The sequence below is a fragment of the Chinchilla lanigera genome, unplaced genomic scaffold (genome assembly GCF_000276665.1).
Source record: "Chinchilla lanigera isolate Chin_1 unplaced genomic scaffold, ChiLan1.0 scaffold00065, whole genome shotgun sequence".
Taxonomy (NCBI): Eukaryota; Metazoa; Chordata; class Mammalia; order Rodentia; family Chinchillidae; genus Chinchilla; species Chinchilla lanigera.
This window is the reverse complement of record NW_004955466.1, coordinates 9,758,004-9,766,128: the sequence shown is the minus strand read 5'-3', so window position 1 is coordinate 9,766,128 and position 8,125 is coordinate 9,758,004. Positions and strand designations below refer to the sequence as shown.

The 8,125-nt window shown below is 37.3% G+C and overlaps 1 long non-coding RNA gene across 1 annotated transcript in view; it reads right to left on the bottom strand.

The window, feature by feature from the left end:
* Nucleotides 1-8,125, bottom strand: part of LOC106150140 — a 19,236-nt gene that overhangs the window by 8,429 nt on the left and 2,682 nt on the right. The window contains exon 2 of the long non-coding RNA XR_001236772.1: nucleotides 4,083-4,181. This is a non-coding gene — a long non-coding RNA (uncharacterized LOC106150140). The remainder of the gene's footprint in view (nucleotides 1-4,082; nucleotides 4,182-8,125) is intronic.

Sequence of the window (8,125 nt, the reverse complement as noted above, 5' to 3'; positions counted from 1 at the left end):
TTTATTTTTTTTTTGGTTTTTCTCCGGTACCAGGAACTGAACTCACGACCTTGCGCTTGCCAGGCAGGCGCTTTGCCGCTGAGCTAAATCCCCAGCCCCGGTTCTGGCTGTCTTGTGGCCTGTTGTTCCCTGTGAACAATTGGCCACCCCAGATCTCCACTACATTCTATTTATCTCTTGCTCTTTTATTTCGCCGTGCAGTTTAACATCCTGAAGAAAACTGAAGACTTACTACAGGTGTTCCCAATACTTAACACCCACACCTGGAGGAGCAGAACCCCTGGAGAAACAGATTCCATGTTTGGGATGGGAAATGTAAGAAATCAGCAAGGTCTTATTATACCATAAAGTGCAGATGTTATCAAAGTTGGGTAGTGTTGTGTCAAAAAGACTTGATAGCCAGCCTAATAAACTCCAAGAAAGACAAAGCAGACATTATAAATGACCTACTGATGGAAGAATACAACTGCTCACATTGTCCTACCTCCAAAATATTGAGACTGAATCCGATTAGACCTCTACTGAATACCAACCCATGGGCTCCACAGAGACACCAGCAGAATCTAAACTGAGGGAAACTGCACAAGAAACTACCAGGTTTAAAAGAGAAAAATGGGTAGAGGGGTCTCTGGTGGAGGGGAACTGGTAGAATAAACACCACTTCACATCTATGTTTTCTAAGGACATCTAAATTCTGTTGAGTCAGAGAAGGCAGTAAATTCTCTCTATAGATGATTAGTTATGCAAGAAGCCATCGTGCACATTAGCTCCAGCTTTCTTTTACAATCATAATATGCCTCTGGCCACTTCTGTGGGGATGGCACAATCAGCACTTCTTAGCCATCCAGTCCCACTAACAAAATAGAAGCAAAAATGTAGCTCTTAACAAACAGGGGGAAAAGGGGCAGAGAAACCTTATCAGATTCTCATTGCTGACAGAAATGTCTGTACAAATGCAACTATTCACAACGAAACAATGTCTCACCTCAATTTTTCTATTCTCTGGCCTATTGTTTTCCTGGTCATAATTTTGCCATGTATCTCAAACTCAAGAATTAGTGAAAATTACAGCCAGATGAATACGTATAAACCTACTTCAAGAAATAAAATGTAATGCAAAATTTTTTGTAGAAAAATATATTCTGCTAAGAAAAGTCTTTCAAATATCTCCAAGACTTGTATTTAAAATTCAAGATTACCTAAACACACAAACTTTTAGAAGGCTGAGCATAATCATACGGGTTCCTGCTAATCCATGTGCAAAATTCACTACTCCTGTTCCACTCTGGTTCAGCTGTCTCAATCTTGAAAAGGTGCCTCTCCGTGACAATTAGAAATCTTCACATTTGATAGAAAACTTAAACTCAAGAAGAATGTCCTTCATCATTTTGAAAACAAAGAGGGATGTATGTTTCAGGAGTAAGTACTATAGTTAAGGCCTCCTCTTCTAGGAAACCATCCCTATTAACATATTCAAAACTGATCTCTTGCTTGCATTTTTAAGACTTTGTCATTTTCACACCTTGTCTGAGTCTTCTTGGTGTGCCTCCAAAAACCTGAGTCCACTATGTATTCTGGATGCATGCTAGGAACTTATGTGTGATTGCCAATACAGTTTTGATTTCTTTGGCTCAGGGGTTTCCAAGTTCTCAGAACCCCCGACAGGCACACCTTGTCTGGTGAGGCCTGCATGCACAGCATCGGCCTCCTGAAACTGTGCAGCTGTCACCGCAGTGCTCATCAAAGCCCCAACAATGAAGTCACCCAACAACTCAGCAGGCCTCAAATTAAAACCTCAAGGTGTAGATGAGAAAAGCGAAGATGAGAGTGATGATAAATGTGGATGACAAGGAGGTTTTATATTTAAATTGCAGTAAAATTAAATGCTTTAGACTGATTTTAAGACAAGCTGCAGACTTGCTCCGTTCAGTGGACTGTTTCTAGAAGTTAATGTTACAACCCTGGAAGTCTTGTTCACTTTGTCCTGCAGCATTTTTTCAGTTGATGCCAATGCTTCCATTGCTTCCCAGTTTTTCTCCCGAAGGTCCTAATCATTTTTAGAAAGAATGATTTCAGTTTATCCATTATCAAAAGATGTTTGCTTTTTACTTTCATTGGTATTTTGCGCTACATTTAAATGCTGGTTGCTGCAAGATTATTTCAATGGGAAAATACGTACATTAGCAAAAAAATAAAAATCAATGTTTAGAGCTTGAATGAGAAAATAAAGATGCCCACTTTCCAAGTTTTAGTATACACACCAAATGTGCCAGCTTCTAAAACAACTACTGTGCGTATGAGACGAAGAAAGCATTCAAAACTAAACACATAAACCAAGACTACAAGTGTGATTTGAGTTACCAAATATTACAGGATTGAGGACAGAACAAATATACAGACATTGCAAAAGCTTTTCACATGATCTTAAAGCAAAGACCAAATCACTTATGGGACTTTCCGTAGCAGCCTACCATTTTCCCTATAACTTTGTTTTAATACAGTTAACACTTTCCTAATCGAACTAGGAATGACGTGGAGTTAACTCACTATATTCTATATCTTTTTGGCATCGTCAAATACGTATGTTACAAAACAATCTGACACTGGTTGTACAAGGTAACTGACCGAGGCAAATGAGGCAGCTGGGAAGCTATAAAACACATTCTCTTAGAGGAGAAATGAAGGTCACTGAAAACTGAGCTCTGAAAGATTTGGATTTTAACAGTACTTCATCAGGAATTATAGAGACAATATGCCATATTTCAATCTTCCTTTAGAGGTAGAAATCTAAGCAAAACAAAAAATAAAAAGCCAATAAACACTATTTACTGAATGTTTAGGTGTTAAATATTACACTTCACAAACTCTCACTAATCCTTCTAACAATTTATAAAGTATTTACAGTATCCCCATTTTATAGACAGGAAAACCATGGTGGAAAGTTAGGAAATATGGCCAAGCACACACAGCAAACGAAGAGGCAGAACTAGAGTGGATAGGCGCTGTGCTCTGCTGGGCTCCAGTGTCCCGGCCCTCACCATGTCTCAAGGGCTCCGGGTACTGCTGCCGCGGCTGCTGCTGCTGCATTAAACTGGCATCGCCTTGCCGTCCTTATCTCAGAACCCCAACCACAAACACAGCACAATGTTAGCGGGACAGTGCATAGCCCACCGCGAGTTCTGTACTGAGCAGTGCTGTTAGCGATGTTACACAACACACAAAGGCAATTCACACCGCTAATTTTGACAAACTCGGGGGTGCAGGAAAATACCAACTTGTTACATTAAAATTTAACATAAACTTTGAAAAGTTTAACTTATATCAGAAAACATATCCATTCATTATCAGTATTCTCTTAGATTTCAGTAACATTTTGGCCCTGCCCGCATCTTAGCAATCACACTTGTGTGTGCAAATATTCCTTCTCTTGGTAGAATATAGACTCTGTAGGTGTTGACTTTTGGTAAGAGAATTTGTGAAATTCACCTATAATCACTATTTGCTCAGTAAAAATACTGTACTATATTTGCTCTTAAAGAACGGCTCCTTCCCACTTTCTAGTATACATTTGCTCTGGTCCTAAAGCCTCCAACGGACTTGAACACCACAGTTCACAGGCATGCTTCTCAGTTAAAAAAGTGAAACTTCACAAGGTTTCAAAAACTGAAATATTGAGAAAATTAGGTTTAAACACTGGCATCACTTTTAGTACACAAAAAGGCTGGCCTGATCTAAATAAGAGGAAAAAACTTGACTTTAAAATTCTGAGTTTAAAGAATTATTTTTCCAGATAACAAAAAGTCAACTGCTAGTTTAGAAAAAAAAAATAGGTATAATCCTAGCTTCAGCATTTAAAATGATATTCCTAAGTGTAAAAATTGGTGTCTCACCTATAAAAAAATCTATTCTCCAATAAAATTATTCTAGTAATACCCTCCAAAAGCTACAAACAGAAAGCAATAATATTTTCTTACAAAGACTTAGAAATCTAAAGTAAAATTAAATTCAAAGAAGTTCCTGAACTGTCTTCCTAAGCTGAAGCAATAAAAAGCAAAGTTTCATTCTTGTGAAGATTTGCTTACCTTATTTTTCTTCCTCTGATAGTCAACTGCATTCTTCAAAGAATCTAATTCATTCAGGAGCCCAGTTATCTCTCCATTTCTGAAATTCTAAACCAGAATCTGTACACATATTTTTAGTAAAGAGTAATTTTAGACAAGCAGAAGCATAACTAAGGTATAGTTAACCAGTAATATAATCTAGATAACTACATATCACTGCTACTGCAAGTAGGTAATGATTTGAAAACTGCATTAACTTAATGACAGCTTAGCCACTGTTTACCACAGAAAGCCTATGCTATGAATTCTTAACTTCAGAAGTGATTTCTAAAATAAGTTTGTACACATAACGTGCTGAGGTTCGTGCTAAACAGAAATCTCAGCCCTGAATAAACAATTCATAAGTATATGAAATGCTGTAGTTGTTATTTCCTTTTTTATCTGGTAGTACAGTAATTGTTTAGTTTGTAGTTATTTATTCACTCACTTATTCACTGGTGATACCAGAGAGTAGAGCCGGGGCCTTCTCACTGAGCTCCTCCTAACCTCATCCCTCTGCCTTTTTTTTTTTTTTTTGGTATAGGGAATCGAACTCAGGACCTGGCACTTGCCAGGCAGGTGCTTATGCCGCTGAGCTATATCCCCAGCCCTCTCTGAATTGTTTATTTTGAGACAGGCTTTCACTAAGGTACCCAGGCTGGCCTCAAACTTGCAGACCTCCTGCCTCAGCCTCCCAGAGTGGTGAGATTACAGCAGTGTGTCCCATCAGTAGCTATTTCTCTAAGGACTGATAACAGATATTGAACCAGTACTTTGCCTGTTTTTTTTTTTTTTTTTCAAAAGGCAATAAAATCAGGTATGACTCTTAAGTGGCTCACCCACAAAGACAGCATATTAAGACGACAGGTCTCCCCTGCCACTTCCACACCCCTCATACGATTCGTGTTCCCTCCTCATCCTGTTTAGTGAGTTTGTTGTTTCCCAGAAGTGTGGAAACAATGGTAAAGATTCAACTGTTTGACTGAGAGTGGCTTAGTAAAAAATTAAATCACAAATAGTTTTTTCTTAAGAATAAAACTAAATATAAAATTTTGGCTACAAAGTTAAATCATAAATAGCTCTTTATTAAAATAAGAATAAGAGACTGCCCAGCTCACAGCATATTTGTGTGTGGCCCTTAACCTAACAGTTATTGTTTTGCTTGTTTGTTTTTGATCCAAGGTCTTGCTATATTACCCAGGCTAGACCCAAATTCATGTGGACCCAAGTGATTCTCCTGCCTCAGCCACACAATTAGCTATAACTAGAGGTGTATGCTGCTGTGTGCAGCCTCTTGTTTTACATTTTTAAATGTAAACGCAGTGGAAAGAAAAAGTGAAAGGAAACGGAGACCTATGTTCCCCACAGGCTTAAAGTTTTCACTGCCAAGCCCTTTATAGAACATAAGTGTCAGGCTTGTTTCATACAGTCAAACTTAAAGACTTAAACTCGTAAATAATTCTAACCTTATAAAGGATCAACTTTGTCAACAAACCAAGATGGAAGAACATTTAGATGACTTCTAACACCTGTGAGTATGCTTAATGTGGTTGAAATTTAACATGTTGAGATATACTATAACATATCTGAAATGACCTTAAGTGCAGCCTCTTAGATAAAACTATAGACCAATAAGAGAAGAGTTTCAGGAAAAAGTTCTCCTTAAGAAAGCAACCTTGAAGATTATAAATCTGCTTTAAATGCAAGAGCTACCAAAATCTGCACCATTCAATTCCACAGTAAGGTTCAGAATAAGAGGACTCAGTAGGACTATCATAGCAAATGCTACAGCTCACAGCAAGTGCTACAGCAGACGGAGACCAAGAACCGAGAGGCACCGAGGTTTGGAGACAAGTGTACAGCTTTCCTGACACCAGCGGTCCTGACTGGGAGCGCTCCCAAATACTCAGCGAGCAGGGTTTTTATAGGGTTTGCAAGCAAACAGGAAGTACAGAAGCAGACCGCTTGCTGTTAATTGAAAAAAGTTACATTCCAGTTCCACCTATTTTACATATGGAGGGAACAAGCTGGAGGTACAAAGGCTTACTGAAGGGCAGGAGCTCCCGAGTGGAAGCAAGAGTCTTTTCTGCTTTAGGACACCTGAGATAATTAAAGGCGATTCAGTAATGCCTTAAAATAGTTTGATATGATTCAACTGGGTGTTATCTGAATGCCTGAAAAGGAAAAAAAAAAACCTAAAAATATCCAAACATCTCATTCAAAAACTTTTTCCAAGAAATCCAAATATCATAAAAAGGATATAAGTCAGCGAAAAAGCACAGGTAAGATCCACTGCCCTGAAGTTCAAGATATACAAATAACTATAAAAATCAGGCGACCATTTGGAGGTAATCAAAATGCTTCTCTGAACTGTTATGCACATAAAAAGTTACCACTTCCCATACAGTGAGTAAAACCTCCTACTTATACTTTTAGTAATTCTTCATGAGAGGGAAAAGATGCCTGTTAAAAGAGATAAATGCATTTCAAAACAAGCTTTCTAAGAAGACAAAAAAATAAATTTATCTCAGCATCCACTGAGTCAAAACTAAAAGTACCATATTTATTCCCCATGCCAGCATCTTAACTTTAATCAAGGGATTTTAATAAAAATATGTACAGATTTACAAGTATTGAGTGCTAACTCTAGTCTTTATCATCACACACTTAAATTCTTGGTTTAACGAGTACTTATCAATCTCTATGTGCAAAGTACTATCTTAACTGTTCATACTGCATAATTCATATTTCACTATGTAATATTTTTAAGCTGCCAAGGTTCAAAAAGAACATTAAATGCAATCTAAAGAAAAACCAGTAAAAGTTAATTTCCTCACATACAACAGAGTTTATTTTACAAAATATGCAAAGATACACACCCTTCACATAGGATATTTATTCTTTGATGATTACAGTTTCCCAAACTAAACTACTAGAAGCTTCTTGTCAACAATTACTCGGATGATCTGTCCTTCAAAATACGGTCTGGAATATCCATAGATTAAAGAAATTGTATGTAGAGAAACCACGCTGAAGATATCAATACGTAATACAACAAGCATTGTTAATTTCCTACCACTTTGTTTGTAACTCTGTATTGTTTGTACTGTTCTTTTGCTATTCTGTAAATGGCTGTTTGTTTGTTAATGTGTTTTCCTCATTTTATTTTGGTAAAATAAAAAAACAAAATTGTAGGTAATTTTTTTTTATAAACTGTATTCTAATTTTATGAAGCAGAACTGCACCTTGAAAAGGTATTTTAACAGTGGTAGGCAATCATTTATAATATTACATATTTGCTAGTTTCTCTACAATTACTGATGTTTTGCTTCAGGAGATAAGAGAAAGAGCATACACATAAGTATGTTTAAACCGACCTCTACAGGACTTTAACTAACTTGCTAAGAATAGGATTCTTGAGAATCAGAAAAGAGACAAACAGAGCTCAAATACTACAGTAATATTATGTGTATGTTTTTATAATTTGCAGATTGTTTTATCTTGAATATTGCATACAAATTATTATGTTTTGTGGGAAATTTGGTAAACACAAATAAAAGGACAAATATTTTATTGCTGATGAAATTTTTAAATGGCAAGACAATTACTGGTTATGTAACTTTTTAACCACATAAATAAAAAGCAAAACATCTAATAGTACCAGTATCTACCTGTTGGTAATTCTGCGGCTTAAACTGCTCAATCTGGGATTTAAATAGCTTTCATCTTGCAACTCCTATTTAAACAAAAATTAAATATGAATAGCTAGATGGAGATTTTCATTTTCCATATAAGCCATGATGGATTGACAACTGGTGGTCAGTGTGTAACACCCAGCTGAACTGAGTCAGCATGGTGCTGGGAGTGGGAGGCCCACCTGAGGATTGCTGCCGGCAGCATAAGAGGCTGCTGGGAGCTGGTAGAAGCTGGTAGAAGCTGTTGGGAAGCTGTCAGGGAGCTGCTGATTCTCTTGGGCTATTCTGCTGGAGGACCTTGTCATGCTGGCTTTCCTGATGAACTCGGCT